The sequence below is a fragment of the Dermacentor albipictus genome, unplaced genomic scaffold, assembly GCF_038994185.2.
Source record: "Dermacentor albipictus isolate Rhodes 1998 colony unplaced genomic scaffold, USDA_Dalb.pri_finalv2 scaffold_17, whole genome shotgun sequence".
NCBI lineage: Eukaryota > Metazoa > Arthropoda > Arachnida > Ixodida > Ixodidae > Dermacentor > Dermacentor albipictus.
The window spans coordinates 7,365,324-7,375,188 of record NW_027225571.1 but is presented as its reverse complement, the minus strand read 5'-3'; the positions used below and the strand labels follow the sequence as shown (position 1 = coordinate 7,375,188).

At 40.7% G+C, this 9,865-nt stretch overlaps 1 long non-coding RNA gene across 1 annotated transcript; it reads right to left on the bottom strand.

Annotated features, from left to right (window-relative positions):
- Positions 1–500: 500 nt before the first annotated feature.
- Positions 501–3,903, bottom strand: LOC139051968 (uncharacterized). The gene is made up of 2 exons (XR_011509635.1): positions 3,710–3,903; positions 501–1,027 (listed from the first exon to the last, which is right to left on the bottom strand). It is a non-coding gene; the product is annotated as an uncharacterized lncRNA (long non-coding RNA).
- Positions 3,904–9,865: the final 5,962 nt, after the last annotated feature.

Sequence of the window (9,865 nt, the reverse complement as noted above, 5' to 3'; positions counted from 1 at the left end):
ATGTAGGGCTGTGTAACGATGGGCGACATACTTTTGTGCCAACCTCCAAAGCTAATTTTTTACCTTCAACACGAAGCTTCTTGCAAAAAATTGGAACTTTCAGTTTTTTTAGCTGATCAACTGAACCTACAAGGCTTGAAATATTTTGCAGCTATCCCAAGTCAACCAGTCTGATTTTATATTTATTTTGTGCCTTCTGTATTTCCCTACATTAGAAGAAAATTCAAACTTTGCAAATTTTGGCAGTCACACCACTTGTCTCTTGACATGAACATCATCTGAATATCTGGATTATACAATTTCCCTTTCAAAAGAAACGTGTATCAGTGCCTTCTAGCTTAGCTGGGCAAGAACAATAAATTTTTGCCAAAATTCAAAAAAATTTTTGCGAAGGAAAATAAATGGGGAGCAAGAGTTCGGAGTTTCAACTATATCTGTGATGGTCAAAAAAACGCTGGTTGGTTGCCCTGGAATGACTCAAGTGTATGTATGAAAGCAAATTTTCTCAAAAATTTTCTTATTGTACCTACTCAAAATCAAGCAAACTTGAAATGCTTTGCCATAGTGGAACAGTTCTTGACAAAATTGGGTGGTTTGGCATGAAATGACTTAAGATACTTAAAAAATATATTAATAAGGAAACACTATCCTTACTGGAACCATATCAAAAACTAACATAAAAATGTAGTGAACTATAACAAAGCACAGCACTTGTATTCTGGATTAAGCAATCCAATGTGGGCTTCTCAGGAGACTTGCATAATTAGCATAAATAAAATTAACATAAAAATGTCAAGGCATAGAAAGGCACAACATTTGTATGCTCATTTGAGAAATCCAAATTGAGCCCTTCAGGAGACTAACATAAAACATAAAAATGTCGAGAGTTACAAAAGCACAACACTTGTGTTTTGGTTTGAGCTGTCCAACTTGGGCTCTTGAGAGGCTATTGGTCCCATGCGAGAAGCGAGGCCAGAGTTCTTTACATAGGGCACGTTGGTACCAGGAAACTTGTGACACGTGAAGCCTGCAACAACAAGAAGCCAGAACAAGTTTTAAAAAGCAACTTCTACATGCAAAAGAATGGCATGCAATATGCCCTTGTTATAATGAAACTGATTTATGTATTTGTGTAGCTTAATTCCAACTTTCCACGGGTACAGCTTTGCAGCATGACCATTTAAATTGATTCTGTGTGGTACGGGACTCCACTAAGTGTCAAATGCAGGAAAGGGCAAAGAGGAACAAAACACTGTAGCAAAATAACTTTACGAATATCCTCAATGTCGAAGATGTGAACTTTGCTTGCTGAGAAACAAAATGGTGAAAAAAATTCATGTTGTTCATAAATAAACCTGAACTGACAATTAAATTATTTCTTGTAACTTTCATAATTAAAATGTGCAGCATTTAACTGTGCTTTTCCATGCTCCAAATACAATACTGTCTTGTCACTACAATTGAGTGTAGCTTCATTTGAAGTTAGGTTTCCTGAGTTCACATGCAATCGGAATGTACTTCTCGCCTTACAATGACTTAGGACTTTCTACATTAAAGAAGACACTGCTTACAGCAAAGTATGTTTTCTGCCTCAACGATTGAATTACTGTTATAATGAGGATTCCATGTAGTTGTGCACCAAGCTGCTTAGCATGAAACATGCAGAATGTGACAGATACGAAGAAATGCTGTCTTTTAAGAGCCATATGCCATAGGACTGACTTCTTTAACCCTTTTAGGGTTTACTGCCGTACACCTGTGGCTGTGACGGAACGTTCTGAAAAAATTTGCCTTTTCAGAACAAAGTGTTGCCTAGCATCCCACTGGAGGTGCTGCAACCTTCTGAGGCTTCTAGAAAATATTCTTAAAGTGCTGTCGCTCCATGGGTTTCTCCAAAACTGATTTTCACTTAGCTCCTTGGTGTCTGTCATTGCAGTAATTTGGGAGTGTTGCCACAAGTTTTTGTAAGTTTCATTACACAAAAAAATTATGCTGCTTTATCCTGCATAAAAAAATAAAACATCTAAAACTGCAAATACTGAAATGGTATTGCCACTTCATCGTTATTTAAAAATATTATTTACCACTTCATTTTCTCGGAACGTCACTCTGAAGAACTTAAATCTGCAATAAAAATATTAAGAGTGCACGAAAAGCGATTTTTGAGGCTGAACCGAATAATGCTAGAAGCAAATCAATTAATGGATAGCTTCTGAATAATGAACAGCTGATATCACAATCAATGTAAGATGAGGCTCACAACCTAGTATTATTAATGTTTGCAAGTTTCTGTCATTGTTATGTTATGAGGAGCTGTTTATTAAAAGCACAAATGGAGCAGCAAAAGGTTTCTTCACATGCACAAGACTCTTCAGTAAGCATAAATGATTGCTGTACAGCCTCTAAAGTACAGCTACTTAAGTAATGTAGCCTGGTCTGCTATTCTTACAAGTTCTGACGTTTTATGTCTATACTATGTTATTGGACGTGAAAATTTACCGTACTTTGGCTCAAATTTCATGTTTTATTGGTGTTTCGAAATATTAGAATACTCACATTTACAAATAGTGACCATTCAAAGACTAAATTGAATAGGACACTATTCAATTCGAAAGTTTTGAGCATTTGCAAACCACAAAAAATATTAACTCCTAAATTAGAGAGGCATATTTCTCCCCAAAATGTGACCCTCAATGGGCTAAACAAGAGCGACAGAAAAGCCCATTCATCTTTTTGATTATTTTAAGCCCATAATCTACTTGGCAATGGTTCATAATAACCCTGTTAACAGGTAGGTGAAGTAAGGAAGCAGGAATCAATTCTAACAATTTCAGAATGGGAGTAGTGGACATGTCCGATGGACTGTAAGAAGCTTTATACATTAGGCCCCAAGAGCCTATTTTCAATTTATTGAAGTATATGGGGAAAAGCCACAAATATTTTTTTCATATCTTAGAATACAAAGTGATAAAGTGTGCGTTAATAAATACGAGTCATAGGTTAAGTGCTTAGAATGAGTAAGCGCCCACTAAACGTAGTACTGTTGACAGCAATGCTTGCAACTCTGTCCATGTTGTTTCTTTGATTGAAACAACCAAAAGAAAATTGCCACACCACTCAGGTTCCCTCTGCTAAAAGGCTGCTGTCTGGCATCACATGGACCTCCTTCAATATAGGAGCAACCTTAATTCGATGTGGTCTGTTAAAATTGGTGAATCTACTGTTTCACATCTCAGAACCTGGAGAGCTGTTTTGATTTCTGCAATTTGGTGAACGTGCTCCTGCTCGAGCTGAGCAGTAACCACACTTGAGCATAGCTTCTCCGCAATTCGTGTATTAGAATAACACTTTCAGGCTAATTAAACATGTCCTCCATGCCAATAGATTTGGAGCGTGCTTCACAGACAACTATTCCTTGCAATGACAGCCATGTAGCACTGCTAATGCGCCAATGCAGCTCATGTTATGTGGTGGAGCCACTAAAAACTTTCAGCAGTGAAGGCAGCTTTCAAATTTTAGAAGCATTTGTGTATGGCGGCATTACGCACTTATGATCATATGAACAGTCATTCCAAATAGTAGGCTATCGTAGCACACAACTGCACACATGGGCTACTTGAAAGTCGTTGGTTATGCCAATGGCAAGTTCATAATTTTAGAAAAAATTGTGAATGTAAAAATGCAACTAAAAAGGATATATGGTACTTGCCTATAACAGCACTGACCCTGGTGGGGTCAAGAGCCCTTTTTGCCCCTTGGTGTTATTTCCAAAGGCCAAATGGCCCATGAGCTCCTCCTCTGTGAACACATGGTGAAGCAAGGCCCTTGCAAACTTTCCTGGTCCACCATGGCAGGCCATGGTAAGCTGTGCCAGGATAACCTTCTCAATGTGCACTCCTTCAACCTATGTAAATCTGCACGTTTAAGTAAATGTTAGCAAACAGTTTTAAGCCTTTCAAGCACATTCACACAACAGCCCTACTGCAAATAAATTAAAAAAGTACCTGTTGCAAATCTAGAATGCTAAACTGGACTTCTTACAAGCTTCTTATGCTGTCCGGATGCCACGTTTCAGAAGAACAATCCAGCACAAACAAGAATAATAAACCAAAGTATCCAAACATCTAGTACTTGAAAAAGGGGAGTACCTGCGAAACACAAATGACACGCACACAAGGAAATGGCATTAGACACGGACTCCCTGTCTAACGCCTCTTCCGTGTGTGCGCGTCCTTTGTTTTGCTGGTACCCCCCTTTTTCAAGTTCATCATGCACCAACTGGCCCAAGAGCTTGAGCTAATGCACATCTAGTACTATTTATTGTGATTACCATTCTTAGGATACTTCATATTTTCAGGTCTCTATTTTCCCATCCATTTGTGTCAATAGGTAGCCCATGGTCTAATGGGGAGATTGGGCTGCTATGTTGAGGGAAGAGTTCAAAATCAACCGTCAGAACAGCTTGGGTGACTGGTTATGCGACCCTGGGCATATGCCACTTTTCAATGAATCTCTTTCCCGCTATCTTTGGCAACTGCTGCTGCTTGTGTTGGCAAGCAGCATTAGGAGCTCGAAGAGGGACATGATTGTCGATCATTACTAAGATTGCCACTACACATCATGTTCACTTGCTGTGCTCCAGATGTAATGTGTGAGGATTCCACTCCACTGTATGAAATGTACATAAGTTGCAAGGACAGTATGTGCCAACCACCACCTCAATTAAATTAATCGACTCGCAAAGCACAGGCTGCACAAGATCACGGAGTGAACTCAGAAGTTTGTGGACAGTCAGTTGATGTCCATGTCAGGGACTTCTAGGGAGACTCGGTCATTTCCTCGATGTGCATCATCGTGCCGTCACACATTGTATTACAATTCTGTCTGTCTTGTTGTACCACCGTTCTAATAGTCATCACGTATCACCACAATTCAATATATAAATAGACCCTTATATCTACTGTTTATTTAATCTTTATGGAGAATACTTTGAGCATGAGTTTTTGCAGAGATCATGAATTCTACAGCTTAAAGGAGCACTAAAGAAAAATTAAATTAATTAAATTCTGGCATTTTAAGTGCCAAAATGACAATCTGATGTTTAGGCACGCCATAGTGGGGAACTCTGGACTAATTTTTACTAAATTAGGCTGCAAGGTACCTGGGCAGTTTTGTATTTACCCTCCATCAAAATGCGGTTGTTTGATCCTGTGACCTCGTGCTTAGCGGAGCTGTGCCAACACCCCTAAGCAACTACGGCATGAAAGCACTAAAGAGAAAAATTATTTTAGATGTATCTGTACATGACCTTCCTACAATTCAAGAGATTCACTCATACCGTGACAAGAGGCTGAGTAAACTGTAAAAGCAGCAAGAGGAAAGATTGGTGGCAGTGCTGCCTTGAAGTTACCACACCCGCTTGCTGTGACGTCATGGATTTAGATGACGTCTGTTCAGGTGTAGCAATTTTTTTTACAAATAAAGATGTTCTTCATCATATTCCAAAAACCCAAATAAAAAGCGTCCGGAACATTTACAGAACGAATACAACCAAAGTATGAAAAAATACTTGGAATCCATGATGTGACAATGAGGTGTAAGCACGAAGATTTTCGGGCGATACTCATAAAATTAAACTTTGAGCTTTATTTTCTCTAATAATCAAGCAACTACCAAGAAATTTACAGAAGTAGTTATTTAAGACGATGCTTTATTTAAAATTCATTTAGGGCGTCATTAGTGTCCCCTTAATACAAAACAAGGAATGCACTTGGCTGCGTAATAGGTTAACATGCATCACTGGTTCTCATTAAGGTAGGATTATCAGTATAGCAAAGGGCATGCACTGGCTGCTCCAGAGGGGAGCCCTTCCACTTCCCCTCAACCTTCCAATTTCCAATTTATGAGCAGTGATGCAATTTCTGTATCTTAACAAGACATAATGCCATGATAGAGCATGTGGTGACCGGCACTTCGCACCATCCAGCTCAGCATCAATCTTTTTGGAATTTGGCCCTTGAAATGCAGAAAGCCCCGATCATTGCTTGTTCTTCAGCCAACTTTCTCGAAGGGTGCTGCTGTTCTGGTTTGATACATCTAGCAGTGCACTGCTGTATGACATAGGCTATTATACCTTCGTTCTGGTAAAACTATAAAGATGTTCACTCATGTAGACCACTAATGTCCACACTAAGTTTCATATCAGGCGTATACACTGAAAAAGACACATTCTGCGTTTATTATGTTCACAAGTGACACTGAATTCACTCCCAGTCCCGGTGCAGTTGTTAAGTCTTTCAGCTGAGTGCTTAAAGGCACAATGTCTCCTAATGAAGGCACTCTGCACCAATTGATCACTGGAGCAAATGCCTTGCAGTTGCATCAGCAATGTTGTTTTTTTTCCTGCTTCCTGCAATACATTTTCACGGCATCACTGTATTTGATCATGGTGACGCTACAGAATGGATGACCAAAGAATTCACCTTTAGCGTGCCAGCTGGGGCGTCTCCCAGCTCACTTTGAATCTGAAAAAAGATGTCAGTATTAAAACGTGAAGCCACGATGCAGCAAAAGCGACAATCAAAAGAGCTACATGGACCATTAGGCTGACATAAATGGACGGATACAAATGACTAGTCATCGAATACACGAAAGTGTGGCCGCTCTTGCCAATGGCAGTGTGAGCTCGTCAAATAATTTATTTCACTTCCCTCTATTATTTTAAAAATTATTTCCATGCATCCACTGAACTGTTATGGCCACATATTAAAGGCAGCTCCTTCATATAAAACCACAGTGTTGCATTCTTTTAGTCCCCGTCTACCTGATGCTACTGAACTTTTGCTTATTCTCAAAGAAAGAATTTCACAGACCTGCTCTTTCGACAAAAAACATTATTCCAAGCTTGTGGCAAAGCGTCGTCATTTAGTTCACAACGATGCGCTCCCCTTTCAATCTGCTCAATGTGTAGTGCTCGGATTCAAAGCAAAAATGGCTTTTCGACATAACTAGCTACTTCTATGGTAACAAGAAACAATGCTAATTATTGATGTTTATGTTGCCGATAACATATACATGCCGCCTCGAAACACAGTGGGACAAGGCAGATATGCCAGGCATTTATCTCGTTCCTTTACTGATTTTAAAACTTTGTTACATCAATCAGTTACTAAAGTGCGAAAAGCTGAAATTTCACGCTGTTACATTTCTTTAATGTTCTATCCCAGTAAAGTAGGACCTGGAGTGCCATGAAATCTGCCTTTCCGTGAATGCAGAGCACCTACGCGAAGCCGTTTGGGCGAAGCACTCGATGGCACCGAACGGATAAGATAAAAAAAGAAAGTTGAATGCGCGCTAACAGGTGGAAAACAAAACACACGAGGTTGGCAAGGCGTATAACTCCGTGATTTCGCAGCACTCTGTGGCATCACCCCTATGGTATGTCACGTATCGCATAGAATCGCGTGTACACACTTGAAATTTTTTATTATTGCGAGACAGCCTCCTGTGTTTTCCGGTCGCGCGAACGTCGGCCGCACGGCGTGACAGATAGTGGCGTTGAAGCACCGCGGTGTCACTCGATCCTGAAGGGAACAGCGCAACAGAATACATTTTTGCTGATCCCACCGCCACCCCCCCCCCCTTTGTTGCTACAGCTCACTCACACGCCTTGTACTAGCGTGGCGCAAACGAAATATCTTCGATTACAGTACAGATCGGATGGTTTCACGTCGCATTGTTATGCGCTCATTAATAAGGCTAACTCAATCGGTGCTCGAACACCGTATCAGAAATCATGGCGTACAACAGCCCTGTTTTAGCTGGCACCACATAGCTGCCTTACGTCACCACAAGCGGAGAGTAAAGTTAAACCAGGACAAAGCTCCACGTTATATATCACAAATCTAGTGCTGTACAACCAATTCTCGCAACCGAAGGATAGTGCTAGTATAGTGACTAGAATATACTGGCTAGTGTGCCGTCCACGGCCTCTCAGGTGGCACCAAATGCAATGAATGCCGGCGGCTGCCACTAGGGGCGCTGCAGTGCAGGTGGGTGCCGCGGCACCATCCGCTCTTCGTAGCCCGCCGTGTTTCCACAGCATCGGCAAGCGGGCTGCTGCGCTTTTTGTTTTTATTAAGCTGTAGCAGCAGCACAGTTCAAATGTGGGCAGCTGATTTATAAATCAGGGTTTGTTTCGATTACAACAGGCTTCTCTAGCGCTTGTCGCTTGCGTGAAAAGCGTGTGCAGCTGGGCTTCGAGCGGGGAACCTGATGTGTTTCTATGCTGGCGAAGAGAAAACGTAATTTCTAAGGCAAATGCCTTGATCTCCATGTTCCAAGGCCGTGTTGCGAGGTACAGAACATATCACACGATCCAAGGAAGGCCAGAAACGAACCAAAGCATGTCCAGCCGTGTATAGGAGATTCTAAATGATTAGCAAATGTAATTATTCATTATAGTGATTCGATTAAGGGGATAAGGTTGAATTAGAGGGATTAAGGTGTATTAATTAAGGATTAGAGTGAATTAGAGTAGGCTTTACAAGGCTTTCGCCTTCGTACGTGTATATCTTCGGGGATGGATAAGGACACTTGTTTTTTTTATTCTAGCGATGATATGGCAGCGTAATTTTTTAAGGGTACGTTTCAGGTTACATTTTTCATTCTAATAAAGTAAAGGAATTCTAAGGTTACGTTACTGTTCTATTGATGTTATATTAATGCATAACCATTCAAAACCGCTGTAACCGATCATCTTTTGAAATGACTTGAATTTCTGTGTTCTTTCTTTTTATTTTACTTGCTGCTATTTCTGCCTACTATCTTATTGTTGTCCTCATAGGTTTGAATGTTTTTGATGGTTTGTAAACCATGTACCCATTTCCTCATAATTCCCATTGGGCCCCGAGGATAGGATAATAAGCAACAAAAAAAAATGCCTGTAAAATGGACTGCACGTGGTGTTCCGTGTACTATACATTTTTTTTGTACCTGGTAAATACGTGCAGATTTCTTTTTATGTCTGATATACGTGAACAAAAATAGGAAACAGATATTTCATTTAAGCGTAACAAAGATTTTATTCATGCGTAACAACAGTCAATCGCAGGCATATAAGACAGCCCTAGATGAGATAATGCACACATACATGAATAGATCGCGCAGTGACGCAGTTTCAGGAGCTTCTGCCGTTGCCTTTGCGCTTCCCTCTCTTTGTTGATGCCTTTTACAAAAAAAAAAACGAAACCCCAAGAAAACAAAGAACTTTGCAACTGCTGTCAAAAGCTGGTTTTTCATGCTCTGGGCACCCTGGTTGAGGAAAGGCCAGCTGTCTGCAGCTGACCTGAAAAATCAGCTATACTCGCTACATGTAACTTGTTTTTGCTGAAGAACACAGTAAAACCATCTTCCCCGGCCTTCACAGCGGTTGACGTCTGGCTAAGATAGACAAGCAAGGCCTCCATTGTCAAAATGGAAAGTGCAATAATGAAGCAGCGTCAGCTGTACTAGCTTCAGCTTTACTTACGCAAAGGAAGCCTGCACAATGTGGTCAAAAATTTTAGGCAGTAATCTATCGTGCAACATAACCTGCAGTATAGTAGTTCAAAGCACTACTGCTCGTTTTTTCTTCTTTTTTTCCCCCCTGGTACTCAAGAAAAGTAAGCTGAATGCTTAGCAAACTCAGGAAATATCGTGGGTATAGCTTAGGGTTTCAGGCGTGGTCACGATGGAAGAATACTTCCACCGTGGGCGTGTTTTATCACGGGGTATCTCGGGGACAACGTTATTCACGGTGATAGAGAACGCGCGCTCGACTAAGCTGTTTTCGAACTGTTTTTCACAAACCGCAGCAGTTGGTGCC